Source organism: Salmo salar, chromosome 04 (genome assembly GCF_965601325.2).
Source record: "Salmo salar chromosome 04, fSalSal1, whole genome shotgun sequence".
Lineage (NCBI taxonomy): Eukaryota > Metazoa > Chordata > Actinopteri > Salmoniformes > Salmonidae > Salmo > Salmo salar.
The window spans coordinates 82357887-82372835 of record NC_138294.1 but is presented as its reverse complement, the minus strand read 5'-3'; positions in this window follow the sequence as shown (position 1 = coordinate 82372835).

Sequence of the window (14949 nt, the reverse complement as noted above, 5' to 3'; positions counted from 1 at the left end):
ATGAGGCTGAATGGCAACTAATTCATCTCATTGGTGCATGACTGTTCAGTCTGTTAAGTATTCCAACAATGGAAATATGGATTTCTTGGCTGAATTAAGGATTTATTAAACCTTCAAAAGGGACAAACATACACAATAAAGGAAGGGCTCTGGCTAGTATTACTTAGCCAGCTTGAAGGAGGAAGTAAGGGGCTAACGTTAAATGGAGCCTATATGCTTCTAAGTTCTCATAATAACTTTGCTTTACAGAGAGTAGGCTACTGAGACAGACAGTGATGTGGCGCTCAGTGGTGAGGCTGAGGCAGGCTGCAATGCATGCAGGAGGAAGTAGAGGAGACAGAGAGAGAAAAGAGAAAAGTAAGCAGAGAGAGGTTTATATAGTGGTTCCCAAACTTGGGGTCGGGGACCCATGTGGGGTCCCTTGAGAAAATCTGTACTAATCTTATCAAACATCATAGGAACTTGTATATGTTTCAGGGTTCTCCCGAAATAATGTAAGAAGGGCGCGGTGCCACCTTGTGGACTGTCTGTGCCTCTTTTTAGATTGCAGAAAATGTTATGTGTTCAAAAACTCAAACATCTCCAAAGGCCTACAGGCTATCCCCGCCATACACAGCAGCGCCACCTTGTTGAAAAATTCAGGGGAGAACCCAGGGTTTCAATATGAACATCTCCACATGGCCTGTCTTCCCTATAGGCCTGCATTAAAATGCAATCAAAATGTAAACAATGCATTTAAAAAAATATCATACCTTTTTATTAGCCGCTGATGCTACGTGTCAGTGTGAATTATTTCTCATATTTCCCCCCTTTCAGGGTTATAACATTACAATTGTATGGCTAATAAGCTATGTGTTTGTAGTTCGACTGAGGTGAATGAACCTACAGCAGCCAAGGTGATAATGACTGGGGGCATTTTTGGTTGTTTTTGCTGTTCTCCAAATAGCATTTTACATTTTTTTTTAATTATTGTATAGAAATGCAGCATATGACATTCAACTTTTTTTTAAAAATCAGACCTCACTAAAACTCAAAACCCTGGTTACAACCCTGGACATAAGTTACATCACATGATGATATTTTAATTTTCTTAACTTATTTTTGTTAACAGCAAATAGTAACATTCCTCCCTTACATTCAAATCTAGTCCGATCAGTATTCAGACCCCTTGACATATTCCACATTTTCTTACGTTACAGCCTTATCCTAAAATGGATTTTAAAAAATCCTCAGCAATTTACACCCAATACCCCATAATGACAAAGTGAATACATGTTTTTAGACATTTCTGCAAATGTATTAAAAATAAAAACAGAAATACCTTATTAAGTATTCAGACCCTTTGCTATGAGACCCGAAATTGAGCTCAGGTGCATCCTATTTTCATTGATCATCCTTGAGATGTTTCTACAACTTGATTGGAGTCCACCTGTGGTAAATTCAATTGATTTGACATGATTTGGAAAGGCACACACCTGTCTATATTAGGTCCCACAGTTGACAGTGCATGTCAGAGTCAAAACCAAGCCATGAGGTCAAATGAATTGTCCATAGAGCTCCGAAACAGGATTGTGTCCAGGCACAGATCTGGGGAAGGGTACCAAATAATTTCTGCAGCATTGAAGGTCCCCAAGAACACAGTAGCCTCCATCATTCTTAAATGGAAGAAGTTTGGAACCACCAAGACTCTTCCTAGAGCTGGCCGCCTGGCCAAACTTAGCAATTGGGGGAGAAGGGCCTTGGTCAAGGAGGTGACCAAGAACCCGATGGTCACTCTGACAGAGCTCTAGAGTTACTCTGGAGATGGGAGAACCTTCCAGAAGGACAACCATCTCTGCAGCACTCCACCAATCAGATATTTATGGTAGAGTGGCCAGACGAAAGCCACTCCTCAGTAAAAGGCACATGACAGCCTGCTTGGAGTTTGCCAAAAGGCACCTAAAGGACTCTCAGACCATGAAAAACAAGATTCTCTGGTCTGATGAAACCAAGATTGAACTCTTTGGCCTGAATGCCAAGCGTGAAGTCTGGAGGAAACCTGGCACCATCCCTACGGTGAAGCATGGTGGTGGTAGCATTATGCTGTGGGGATGTTTTTCAGCAGCAGGGACTGGGAGACTAGTCAGGATCAAGGCAAAGATGAACGGAGCAAGGTACAGAGATCCTTGATGAAAAAATACAGGTATGCCAAGCTTGTAGCGTCATATCCAAGAAGACTTGATGTTGTAATCACTGGCACAGGTGCTTCAACAAAGTACTGAGTAAAGGGTCTGAATACTTATGTAAATGTGATATTTCCGTTTTTTAAAATAAATGATAAAACATTTATGAAAACCTGTTTTTGCTTTATCATTATGGGGGATCAATTTAATCAATTTTATAAGGCTGTATTGTATCAAAATTTGGAAAAAGTCAAGGGGTCTGAATACTTTCAGAAGGCACTGTACGTAAAAGTAATCCATCACTTTTATTCCGCAAGCAGCAAGAGGCAGAGAGACTGACTATGGTAACCAATCACTACCATAAAGTAACTCGATTGCAATAATTTCTTATCTTGACATTTGACCTCTGCTCAAGGTTTAAATGTATCTACAGTTACATACACAGAGTATTCTGCTGTCCGGAGAGTGTCTATTGTCAGTCATGCATAATAGCCATACAAAGTAATTATACTAAAATGTGACACTTTCTCTTGACTCTGAGTTTATATTCAATAAAACAGGAAGTAATCATTACAGTATATCCTGAATGATTGACCAGTGCACGCTGGGTGGTGAGCTGAAGCAGCTGAGCCAAATGGCTGTAGTTAAGTGTGCCCCCTGCTGTTGGCTGTGCTGTTCCATGTGTTAAAGGCTATGATATGTTCACTGGACAACGAGACACATCCCATGCAGGCTGGTCAGGCAGGCCTCTCTCGCTCTCTCACGCACGCACACACAAAGAAAGAGCCCTGCACCCTGGCCTCTAGCCTCCGGGGCCGTGGCAGGAGCAGAAAGGGAACCATTCACCGTAAACTGAACAAGCAATAGCTTCCTCTGGGACTCCCCCAGCCAGACTGCAGCCAAGATCCCGCCACCATAAAGCACTTTGACAGGCCCCTGTCACGATGGCAGACAAATCTACTATAAATTGTACAAACACTCCTCCGTAAATCCCGGTCTTCTCCTCTTCTCCTCCTCTTTAGTCTCTCATTATGAAAACAGAGGCGCATTGTTGACAGTTGTGTGTTGATACTTTTCCTTTTACCTCCGGCTGTCAGGAACGGAAACAAGCTGATTCCAGCTGATTCCACTGTAATTAAACACACTGCTTTCCATCTGCTCAAGCAAGAGAAAGAAAATGAGAGACAGAGAGAGAGGGAGAGATAGAGGGAGAAAGAGACAGTGAGAGAGGGAGCGAGAGAGAAAGAGGGATAGAGAAAGAGAGAGAGACAGAAAGATGGAGAGAGAGAGAGAGAAAGAGGGAGGGGGTGGATGGAGGTAGGCCAGATAATTCTCCATGGTGTGTCTAGCATGCCTGTGGTGGGCCTCTCACATGCAGAGCCTATCTGCAACTGTTTTAATGGATGATTTGTACTGGATAGACATGTTCTAATGGATTGAAACCTCTCCTCTATAGCACCTGGTGGTTGATTCCTGCACCTCTCCCTTGGACATTCTTCAGAGAGCAATTTTAGCTGCTAGCTATTTCTTCGGAGTACGACAGAACACAAATGGCCCTACTGGGGTGGAGGCCTATGTGAGTGAATTAGAGGTAGATGCCTCTGGAACCTTTACACTGATTGGGTAGGTGTAGTTGTGGAGATTGTACTCCTATTAGAGAGACAGTTCCTCAGTTTAGGTTATTTAATGTTGATAGAAGATAAAAAATGTTTGCAATTCTATGCCATGTCAATCAGCTGCGATTATCCAATTAACTGTCCATTTATCCATACAAGATGTGGTATGGAAATAATAACAAACATGAATACAATGGCATCAATACTAATATAAGGTATATTTTAATTTACCAATAACAAAACAAGAAATACAGCTCTCATCTGTTATAATAATCCAACGACTGAAAGAAAAATAGAAGTAGCTAGAAACATCAGACTAACCAGCTAACAATACCAGTAGATTCTTCAGCTACCTAGGGTGGCGCCAGTGACACGGACCCTGCTGTCTGCAGCTTCTTGATCTCCTGGCAGTACACCTCAGCACATTTTTGGTGTTTGGCGAGTCTTCGCTCCGTGCTTGAAGGCTTGGCAGTACAGCTTCCTTTGGAGCGGGGAGAGTTGCATCGTTGACTCGATGATGCAGGGGTGTAGCTTAGGACTAAACAATATCAACATCTACCCTAAAGGTGGATGTCTGGAGTAGCATCATGGCTTGCTGGTCTTGTTTTCGAGCGAGTCACCAGCTTCTCACTCACATAGGGTGGGTATTGATCTGCCAAAATCGCTCCAAGTTTCCGAAGATCTCAGCGGAAGGTAAAACGGTAGTCGTAAGCAGGCACTGTTGTTCAGCTGGTGCTGTGTGAACAGAGCTAGTTGGGCCTTACAGGGACCAGCTGAGATCGGTGTGGACAGCAATAAGTCCACAAGGCGGGCCAAGACACACTGGCTGTATGGGTATCAGGAGGTGAGGCATGTCTGAACCAATCAGCAGCAGAGGTTGAGCTTGGTCCACCGGTGGAAAAGGCAGCTTATGGAGGTGGTTGTATCGCCTTTCGAGAGCTGCTACTAGGCAGAAGTGTTCGGAAAGCCCTAGGTTGTCTGTGGTGAATGCTTGACATATCCGATACTTCTTGAAAGGTTTGAGCAGGAGGAACATATCAAAGGTAACTGAGGCACCTTACAGTTGCACAATGTCTTGTGGAACTGTCCTGAAGGTGAGGGTCTCAGGCTCAGAAGTAAGGTTTAGTTGTTGAACAGCCTGTGGCAGGACAATGCTACGCTCTGAGCCATCGTCAAGCATGGCTTATGACTTTAGAGCTCGGTCTCCATTGTGAAGTAAGACTTTAACGACCTCCAACATTACTTTGCCGATTGATTGGGTCTGTCCAGGTACATCTTGGTCGTAGGGACACTCACCATGAGAATGTTTTTCTGGTTTTCCTGTATGGCATTATGAAGGATCATTAGGTGCTGCTCTTTACATGTCTTGCAAGGTTGTCTGAGGGTGAAAGCATCAGCTTTGTGGAATCGTCCGCACTTCCAACACCTTTTCCCATCCTTTATCCACTTGACGATCTGTCCTGTGTTCAGCTTCTTGAACTCTTCACATGAGTTGAAAAACAGTTCTTTATTGTCACAGTGGAGAGAGTATGGCTTGGGTTTGGATTTCTCCTTGGATTGAGCAGGCTCCTTGGGGTTTGGATCTTGAAGCAGATTTCTCCTTCTGTCTCGTGAAGACATGGTGGTCTTTCTTGAATGGCTTAGGCATATCACATTGATAGAGGGCAGTGGCTCTGCTTGATATGTGCTTAGCCTGGGACTTCTTCTGCAACCAGGCTGTCAAGTCGTGTAGGGTGTATGTTTGCTCGTTGCCAGTCCTTAGGATGCCGCGATCGAAGCAATACTCAATGAATTTATCCCAGTAGCCCTGTGGCATCTTGCTCAAGAGCCGGACGACGTGGGATCCACATCTGAGCTCATAGCCATTCTGCCCCTCAAGGGTCCTGAGCATGCCTACCAGTGAGTGGATAGACAGGGCAAAGGTGTTGAAGGTTTCTGCATCTCCGAACCTGACGGTGGGGGAGTTTAGGATGGTGGATAGCTCACACTGGACGAGTTTGCGGGGCTGACGTACTCGTCCTGCAGGGCTTGTAAGGCAGCAGTGTAAGGTCTCGGATTGTGCATATAGACCTTAGCGAGCTGGACTGCAGTCTGTAGTTTCAGGTGGGCCAGGAGCACTTGATATTTATACCGCTCGTTTAGGTGTCTGTGACTGCTCATCAGGTAATCTAGGGCCATCTTGAAGAGGGCAAAGTCCCTCTCTCTACCGCTCCCAAAGTAGGGCAACGACGGCTTCGGCATGCCGTATGATAAGGCAATCAGCTGATCCATGCCAGGTGGCGGAGCAGGCTACGGGTAGGGTGCCATCTGTCCGGGGGCAGGATATGGTGCTGCTGTATTGGGTTAGAGCACACTTAAGCCTGGATGGAACCTTGATGATGTTGGAGCTGAATAAGGCATACTTTGTCCCACAGGTAAGTACGGTTCACCTGGAACAGGGTGTGGTGTAAATCGTGGTGCAGCTTGTGGAGCTGCGGATGCTGGTCTAGGTAATGGAGCCACATGTGCTGGTCCGGGGTATGGAGCCGCAGGTGCTGGTCCGGGGTATGGAGCCATAGGTTTCTGGAGCTGGGTGTGGTACCACAGGAGCTGAAGCAGGGTGCGGAACCACAGGAGCTGAAGCAGGGTGCGGAACCACAGGAGCTGTAGCAGGGTGCGGAACCACAGGAGCTGTAGCTGGGTGCGGAACCACAGGAGCTGTAGCAGGGTGCGGAACCACAGGAGCTGAAGCAGGGTGCGGAACCACAGGAGCTGTAGCTGGGTGCGGAACCACAGGAGCTGTAGCAGGGTGCGGAACCACAGGAGCTGTAACAGGGTACGGAACCATAGGAGCTGGAGCTGGGTGCGGAACCACGGGAGCTGTAGCAGGGTGCAGAACCACAGGAGCTGGAGCAGGGTGCAGAACCACAGGAGCTGGAGCTGGGTGCAGAACCACAGGAGCTGTAGCTGGGTGCGGAACCACAGGCGCTGTAGCAGGGTGCAGAACCACGGGAGCTGGAGCGGGGAGCGGAACCACGGGAGCTGGAGCAGGGTGCAGAACCACAGGAGCTGGAGCAGGGTGCGGAACCACAGGAGCTGTAGCTGGGTGCGGAACCACAGGAGCTGTAGCTGGGTGCGGAACCACAGGAGCTGGAGCAGGGTGCGGAACCACAGGAGCTGGAGCAGGGTGCGGAACCACAGGAACTGGAGAAGGGTGTGGAACTACTGGAGATGAGTGCAGAACCGCAGGAGCTGGAATTAGGTGCAGAACCACGGGACCTGGAACTGGGTACATAAAGCACTGGAGATGGTGATGAGTGCCAGGGAGAAGATAATGTAAGTCTTTATAGGCTCTGCCTCTTTCTCCTAGGTTGGCGTGTTGTGGTTGTGTCAGTGGGACATATTCAAATGATTCATCAGACAGTGCTGGTGAGGGGCTCCTCTGGTCTGACTGAGTTATCTGGGTTCTGGCTGCATCAACACCATTATTTTCTTTGAGAAAAGATGTGACAAGCTTGGCTAGCTCTAGCTCATTAGCTACCTTCTGTAGATGCCGCTGCCTGTTCAGTTGTTTAGCTATTGCTTCTCGGGCACGGTGAGCTTCCTCCTGTCGACGCTGAGATTTTTCTTGTTGTCGCTGAGCTTCTCTGGCTTCGGCTGCTGTGCGTCGACACTCTATGTCAACGTTGTTGGTCATTAAACTCCATGATTTCCTCCAACATAGCTGCTTGGAGGTCATATAGGCCTGGGAAGCGGCTCACCGATGAGCGGTCACTATATCTGGAGCTGTAGCACTCCTTTCTGATTGGATGTCTGCTCGACTACTCCTTCGTCATAGTGAGGGGGGTTGCCTGAGTTGTGGTTAGGCGTTGTTCCTGATGAGGGAGATATTCAACAGCATAATCACCCAGGCGATCTGGGGGATGTCTTTCTCTGTGAACGGGGATGCATGGATGGGTCAGGTGCGTCTGTATGTGTTGGATCCATACCTTCAGGTGTTTTACTCAATCAAACTCTGAAGGACCATGAATTAAAGGTTGATGCCTCTGGAATCTATACACTGATTGAGTAAGTGGAGATTGTACTCCTAGTCAAGAGACGGTGAGAGAGACAGTTCCTCAGTTTAAGGTTCTTCAATGTTGATTGGAGATTAACAATGTTTGCAATTCTGTGCCATGTCACTCAGCTGTGATTATCCAATTAATTGTCAATGTATCCATACTAGATGTGGCTTTGAAATAATAATAAACATGAATGGCCAGCTAACAATAACAGGTGAAAATGTAGCTAACAATATTAGATAGCTAGCATAAAAATGAGATACGTAATGCTGTAATAATGACGAAAATATTATTAAACAACTTTACAACTTTTTCATAAGAGGTATTTGTGAGATAATACAGTTTGTATTAACAGAACCGTTTGTTGGAGCTAATTATAGCATTGCATTTTTAGTAATTCCACGGTAACAGAGTGACACTGAGACTCAGATTTTTTCACTTTAAAATATATGTCAAACAAAAACAAATGATTGCAAAGTTAAGCAAACTCTATGCAGAAGGACTACTTTTAAACATTTCCACAGAAAATTTACCAAAACACATTTACTTGAAGAACAGTGCAGATGCGAAGTTTGGTAACAGAATGACGGTTTGTGCTGTTCGTGCGGACGGTCTGTTACCAAACTTTGTATCTGCACTGTTCTTCAAATAAATGTTTTTATTTTTATTTTTAAAATGTTATTGTTAAAAGTAGTCATTGTGAATAGAGTTTGTTTAACTTTGCAATCATTGGTTTTTGTTTGACATACATTTTAAAGTTAAAATGGTGTTAGAGACTCTCCATCTGCATGGCTCTCTGTGAGACAGCTAAATTAGCTATTGGATCTATTGGATTCTAAATTTGTTCATGCCAGGTATTTAGGATTCTTGACCTACCTGATAAAAGCTATTTACTGTGTCCCAAATTACACCCTATTCCCTATGTAGTGCACTACTTTTGACCAGAGCCCATACGTTTGAGACGTATCCATTGTGTAAGCATTCCTCTCTTCGCCTTAATAGAATGACTTACTGTAAGTGAAATACACTGGTAGAGTTGCATATGAAGATCCTGTGGGATGTTGTCCTCCAAGTATGGCTGACGTAAAATAATGAGTCTGTCCGTCATGCCGGTCTCATGCTGTGTGGGAGTTATGGATGCAGCATTTCCGTTATGGGTCAGATCCGTGAGAACTCTCAATCATTGTGGTTCCATATCACATGCGTAGTACCTTGCTGCTATGACCGGAACCTCCTTTCGTCTCAGCTCTGACATCACACATCCTGCTTAGTGCTCACTCATGCCAATGATGGTCAAAAATATCCTCGTAGAGACATAGGCACACAAACAGACCCCCTGTCAGTGGATGCTGATGGGAGGAGTTATAGGAGGACGGGCTCATTGTAATGGTTGGAATGGAATAAATGGAACGGTATCAAACACATCTAACATATGTAAACCACTTGTTTGACTCCGTTCCATTTATTCCACTCCAGCCATTACAATGAGCCCCGTCCTCCTATAGCTCCTCCCACCAGCCTCCACTGGTGTGTGTGTGTGAGTGTCATACAATATGATAACAATATCAAACCAAAGTTATGACTTTGCACGGGTTTTCCAGGATTTGAGATGGGCAAAAGCCATTAAATATGATTCACAAAGGGAAGCTCACCTCTGGTCAGTCTTGCTTCCTGGTATAAACCCACTTGGCAGGAAGGAGGTGGGTTGGATAGAAGAATACAGTCATTCATCCTTACTCTGTTTTTCTATGGCATTAGGTTGAGCTCAAGCAGCCAAAATGGAAATGTGGTATTTATTCAATAATCATTAATGAAAGGAGCCTGATTTAAGGAGCAGACTCCCTAGATTGGAAAGCTGTGATTTTGCAGTAAACTGAGGAAAAACACATAGTTAAGTAATCACTTTCCTGTTGTATCTTTAATGCAGTGGATAGCTTTTTAATTTCCTCTGATATCATCATGGAACGTGTCTATTTAAGGTGGGATACAGTACATATGCAGGCGTAACGCCCACGTCTATCCATGGGTTTACCTATTCTTCTGCCCATCATTACCCCTTCCTCTTCTCTTTCCTCTTCCTGTCATTCTCAACATGAACGACAAAACAACAGTCAGGAGGATCTGGCCTATTTCTGGTAAATCTCTTGCAGACATCTTGGATGTATTTTATTTTTTTTTTACAACGTTACACATGTTGCCCAGGATACCGAAGGACTCTTTCTTTCTTTCTTTCTTTCTTTCTTTCTTTCTTTCTTTCTTTCTTTCTTTCTTTCTTTCTTTCTTTCTTTCTTTCTTTCTTTCTTTCTTTTCTTTCAGTTTTTAGGTGGTATCCTCTCCTCTCAAAGAGCAGAGAGTTCCTATAATGATTCCCTCCGTAATAGGAATATCGAAACAAATCGGGCTTTTGAAGTGTGCCATTGTTTCAGTGTGGGGGTGGAGGCTAGCTGTTCTCACCAGTGTTGTGTGATGTGTGGACTCAATGTCCATTGAGCTTTTAGCTGCATGATACACAGGCCTTCCACACCTTCACCTTCCATGTGTTGGAGCTTTCAGCTGGAGCTTTCAGTTCTGAAGAACACTAGTGCAGAGCAGAATCCTCTCTTTGAATGAGTGGATCCATGATAAAAAACCTTTACTTCTATAGAGGGGCTTTAAAGGAAAACTCCACACAAAAACTATATTTCGGTATTTGTTTCATTCGTCAATTGTTGACATAGTCCCAAAATGTTTTGCTTGTCACCAATCAAGTTTTCAAGATATATAACTTTCATATCAAATGATGCAAAATGCATCACACAGGGAGGATTTCTGAATCCTGAAAGTTATATACCTTGAAAAATTGATTTCTGACATGCAAAAAATGCTAGGGACTATTTTCAACAATGGACTAATGAAACAAATACCAAAAGATAGTTTTTGGGTGGAATTTTTCCTTTAACAACACTGCATGGTCTCTGTGTTTGATTTATAAGACAACTGGTTCAAGCACACTGTCCACATTACTCGAGGGCTCTTGCAGGCAGGCAAGCCTTAAAGGAAAAGGAAGGGACTTTTTTTTCTCCTTAGTTATTTTCAGACTCTGGCCTGTTTTCAATTCCTCCTGCCCAAGTTTTTATCTGTATAATTTGACAAAAAATGATAACATAGTACAGTGAGGGAAAAAAGTATTTGATCCCCTGCTGATTTTGTACGTTTGCCCACTGACAAAGAAATGATCAGTCTATAATTTTAATGGTAGGTTTATTTGAACAGTGAGAGACAGAATAATAACAACAAAAAATCCAGATAAACACATGTCAAAAATGTTATAAATTGATTTGCATTTTAATGAGGGAAATAAGTATTTGACCCCCTCTCAATCAGAAAGATTTCTGGCTCCCAGATGTCTTTTATACAGGTAACGAGCTGAGATTAGGTTATACAGGTAACGAGTTGAGATTAGGAGCACACTCTTAGAGGGAGTGCTCCTAATCTCAGCTTGTTACCTGTATAAAAGACACCTGTCCACAGAAGCAATCAATCAATCAGATTCCAAACTCTCCACCATGGCCAAGACCAAAGAGCTCTCCAAGGATGTCAGGGACAAGATTGTAGACCTACACAAGGCTGGAATGGGCTACAAGACCATTGCCAAGCAGCTTGGTGAGAAGGTGACAACATTTGGTGCGATTATTCGCAAATGGAAGAAACACAAAAGAACTGTCAATCTCCCTCGGCCTGGGGCTCCATGCAAGATCTCACCTCGTGGAGTTGGAATGATCATGAGAACGGTGAGGAATCAGCCCAGAACTACACAGGAGGATCTTGTCAATGATCTCAAGGCAGCTGGGACCATAGTCACCAAGAAAACAATTGGTAACACACTACGCCGTGAAGGACTGAAATCCTGCAGCGCCCGCAAGGTCCCCCCGCTCAAGGAAGCACATGTACATGCCCGTCTGAAGTTTGCCAATGAACATCTGAATGATTCAGAGGGCAACTGGGTGAAAGTGTTGTGGTCAGATGAGACCAAAATGGAGCTCTTTGTCATCAACTCAACTCGCTGTGTTTGGAGGAGGAGGAATGCTGCCTATGACCCCAAGAACACCATCCCCACCGTCAAACATGGAGGTGGAAACATTATGCTTTGGGGGTGTTTTTCTGCTAAGGGGACAGGACAACTTCACCGCATCAAAGGGACGATGGACGGGGCCATGTACCGTCAAATCTTGGGTGAGAACCTCCTTCCCTCAGCCAGGGCATTGAAAATGGGTCGTGGATGGGTATTCCAGCATGACAATGACCCAAAACACACGGCCAAGGCAACAAAGGAGTGGCTCAAGAAGAAGCACATTAAGGTCCTGGAGTGGCCTAGCCAGTCTCCAGACCTTAATCCTATAGAAAATCTGTGGAGGGAGCTGAAGGTTCAAGTTGCCAAACGTCAGCCTCGAAACCTTAATGACTTGGAGAAGATCTGCAAAGAGGACTGGGACAAAATCCCTCCTGAGATGTGTGCAAACCTGATGGCCAACTACAAGAAACGTCTGAAACATCTTTCTGATTAAGAGGGGGTCAAATACTTATTTCCCTCATTAAAATGCAAATCAATTTATAACATTTTTGACATGGATTTTTTTCTGGATTTTTTTGTTGTTATTCTGTCTCTCACTGTTCAAATAAACCTACCATTAAAACTATAGACTGATCATTTCTTTGTCAGTGGGCACGTACAAAATCAGCAGGGGATCAAATACTTTTTTCCCTCACTGTATAACCCTTTCAAAATAGTTTCACTCAACACAAGGAGTTTGTCAGTTGACCAACTTCTGAAAGGTGTTCTGATTGTCACAGATGGTGATGATAATAATGTTTAAAATGTATTTTAACGTAGCAGACACAGAATAGATTGTACAATGCATAATCGCCTTGCTATGCGGTCAACTGGCTTTCAGTGAGATAAAAAATAGAGCTCCAGAATGTGTCTCCCAGTCAGAGGGACAGGTGGGATGGAGGGCTTGTCAGATAAAACAAGCATTTTCTGTTATTTTCTCTGCTGAAATCTGCTAAGCCAAGCTTAAGCGGAGCGGTAGTGCAGCTGTACAGCCAGAGAGGCAGGCTCTGGGAGAGGGATTTCTGGGCTTGTTTGCCGACTCCTCGCAGGGCCTCTGAGGAGATATCAGTGGACTGGGAGTGGACTAAGACGGGCTGGCCCTCCTGGACAGACGAAGGGCTGGAGATAGATCTGCATGAGAGATAAGCTGACCCCGCATCCTGCAGGCTGAGGCCGACCAGTGCAGTGTGTGTGTGTGTGTGTGTGTGTGTGTGTGTGGGTGTGTGTGTGTGTGTGTGTGTGTGTGTGTGTGTGTGTGTGTGTGTGTGTGTGTGTGTGTGTGTGTGTGTGTGTGTGTGTGTGTGTGTGTGTGGGGGCGTGTGTGTCAGTGCATGCACATGTTTCCTCTTCTTTTAGAATTTCTTTGAGATTGCTTTTTACTTGTATGGGGTATGGAGGGACTTGTATGGGGTATGGAGGGAATTGTATGGGGTATGGAGGGACTTGTATGGGGTATGGAGGGACTTGTATGGGGTATGGAGGGACTTGTATGGGGTATGGAGGGACTTGTATGGGGTATGGAGGGACTTGTATGGGGTATGGAGGGACTTGTATGGGGTATGGAGGGACTTGTATGGGATGGCTGATTACTGTTTCTACATCCTAGAGAAAGAAAGAGGCAGCCATGTTTGAATAGGATCAGATATATATTGTGAGAGACTCTGAGATAGGTAGAGAGATTGGTTGTGTGTGTCAGAGATAGCCTGCATAGCATAGCTGAGTGGAGCAGTGTGGCGTGCCAGTGAGACTGGGGTTGATGAGACGTCCTTATCATCTGGATAGGGGCTCAATGTTCAGCAACAAGAGGAAAACAGGGCCACGCTAGAATAAAAATGAACAACAGCTTTTGGACTCAGGCCTGTGCAAGCAGGCAGGCAGGCAGGCAGGCAGGCAGGCAGGCAGGCAGGCAGGCAGGCAGGCAGGCAGGCAGGCAGGCAGGCAGGCAGGCAGGCAGGCAGGCAGGCAGGGAGGAACTCAGGTACAAGCCCGGCTAGCATATTTGGTTCCTTGGAAGTTGTGGGAAAGTATATTTTTGGTTTCCCATTACTTCTGGGAATGAGTACATCAATTTCCTGACTAGTAAAACCTAAAGTTTTGAAAACGTTCTGAGAACATAAGTGAACATTTTGCCTGTTCTGGGAACATTTATTTTTAAATTGCTCAGAGGTTCTGAGAACTGCGCCATCAGGATCGAGCTAGCGTGTCATATTTTTTTATGTATACAAAGCTGTTTTAGACAATTCAAACAGACCCCATTTCAAAGACAACAAGCACTCATTAAGATCAGGTGCTTCTACACCTGCATTGCTTGCTGTTTGGGGTTTCTGTATAGCACTTTGAGATATCAGCTGATGTAAGAAGGGCTTTATAAATACATTTGATTTGATTTGATCAGGTTTCTGGGTTTCTGTATAGCACTTTGAGATATCAGCTGATGTAAGAAGGGCTTTATAAATACATTTGATTTGATTTGATTTGATTCACGACTGTCTTGGTGTGTTTCGACCATGACAGTTTGTTGGTGATGTGGACACCAAGGAACTTGAAACTCTCAACCTGATCCACTACAGCCCTGTTGATGAGAATGGGGGCATGCTCTGTCCTCCTTTTCCTTTAGTCCATGATCATCTCCTTTGTCTTGATGACCTTGAGGGAGAGGTTGTTGTTCTGGCACAACCCAGCCAGGTCTCTGACCTCCTCCCTATGGTCTGTCTCATTGTTGTCGGTGATCAGGCCTACCACCGTTGTGTCGTTGGCAAACTTAATGATGGTGTTGGAGTCGTGCTTGGCCATGCAGTCATGGTTGAACAGGGAGTACAGGAGGGGACTAAGTACTCACCCCTGAGGGGCCCCCGTGTTGTGGATCAGCATGGCAGATGTGCTGTTACCTACCCTTACCACCTGGGGGTGGCCCATCAGGAAGTCCAGGATCCAGTTGCAGAGGGAGGTGTTTAGTCCCAGGGTCCTTAGCTTAGTGACGAGCTTTGAGGGCACTATGGTGTTGAACGCTGAGCCATAGTCAATGAACAGCATTCTCACAT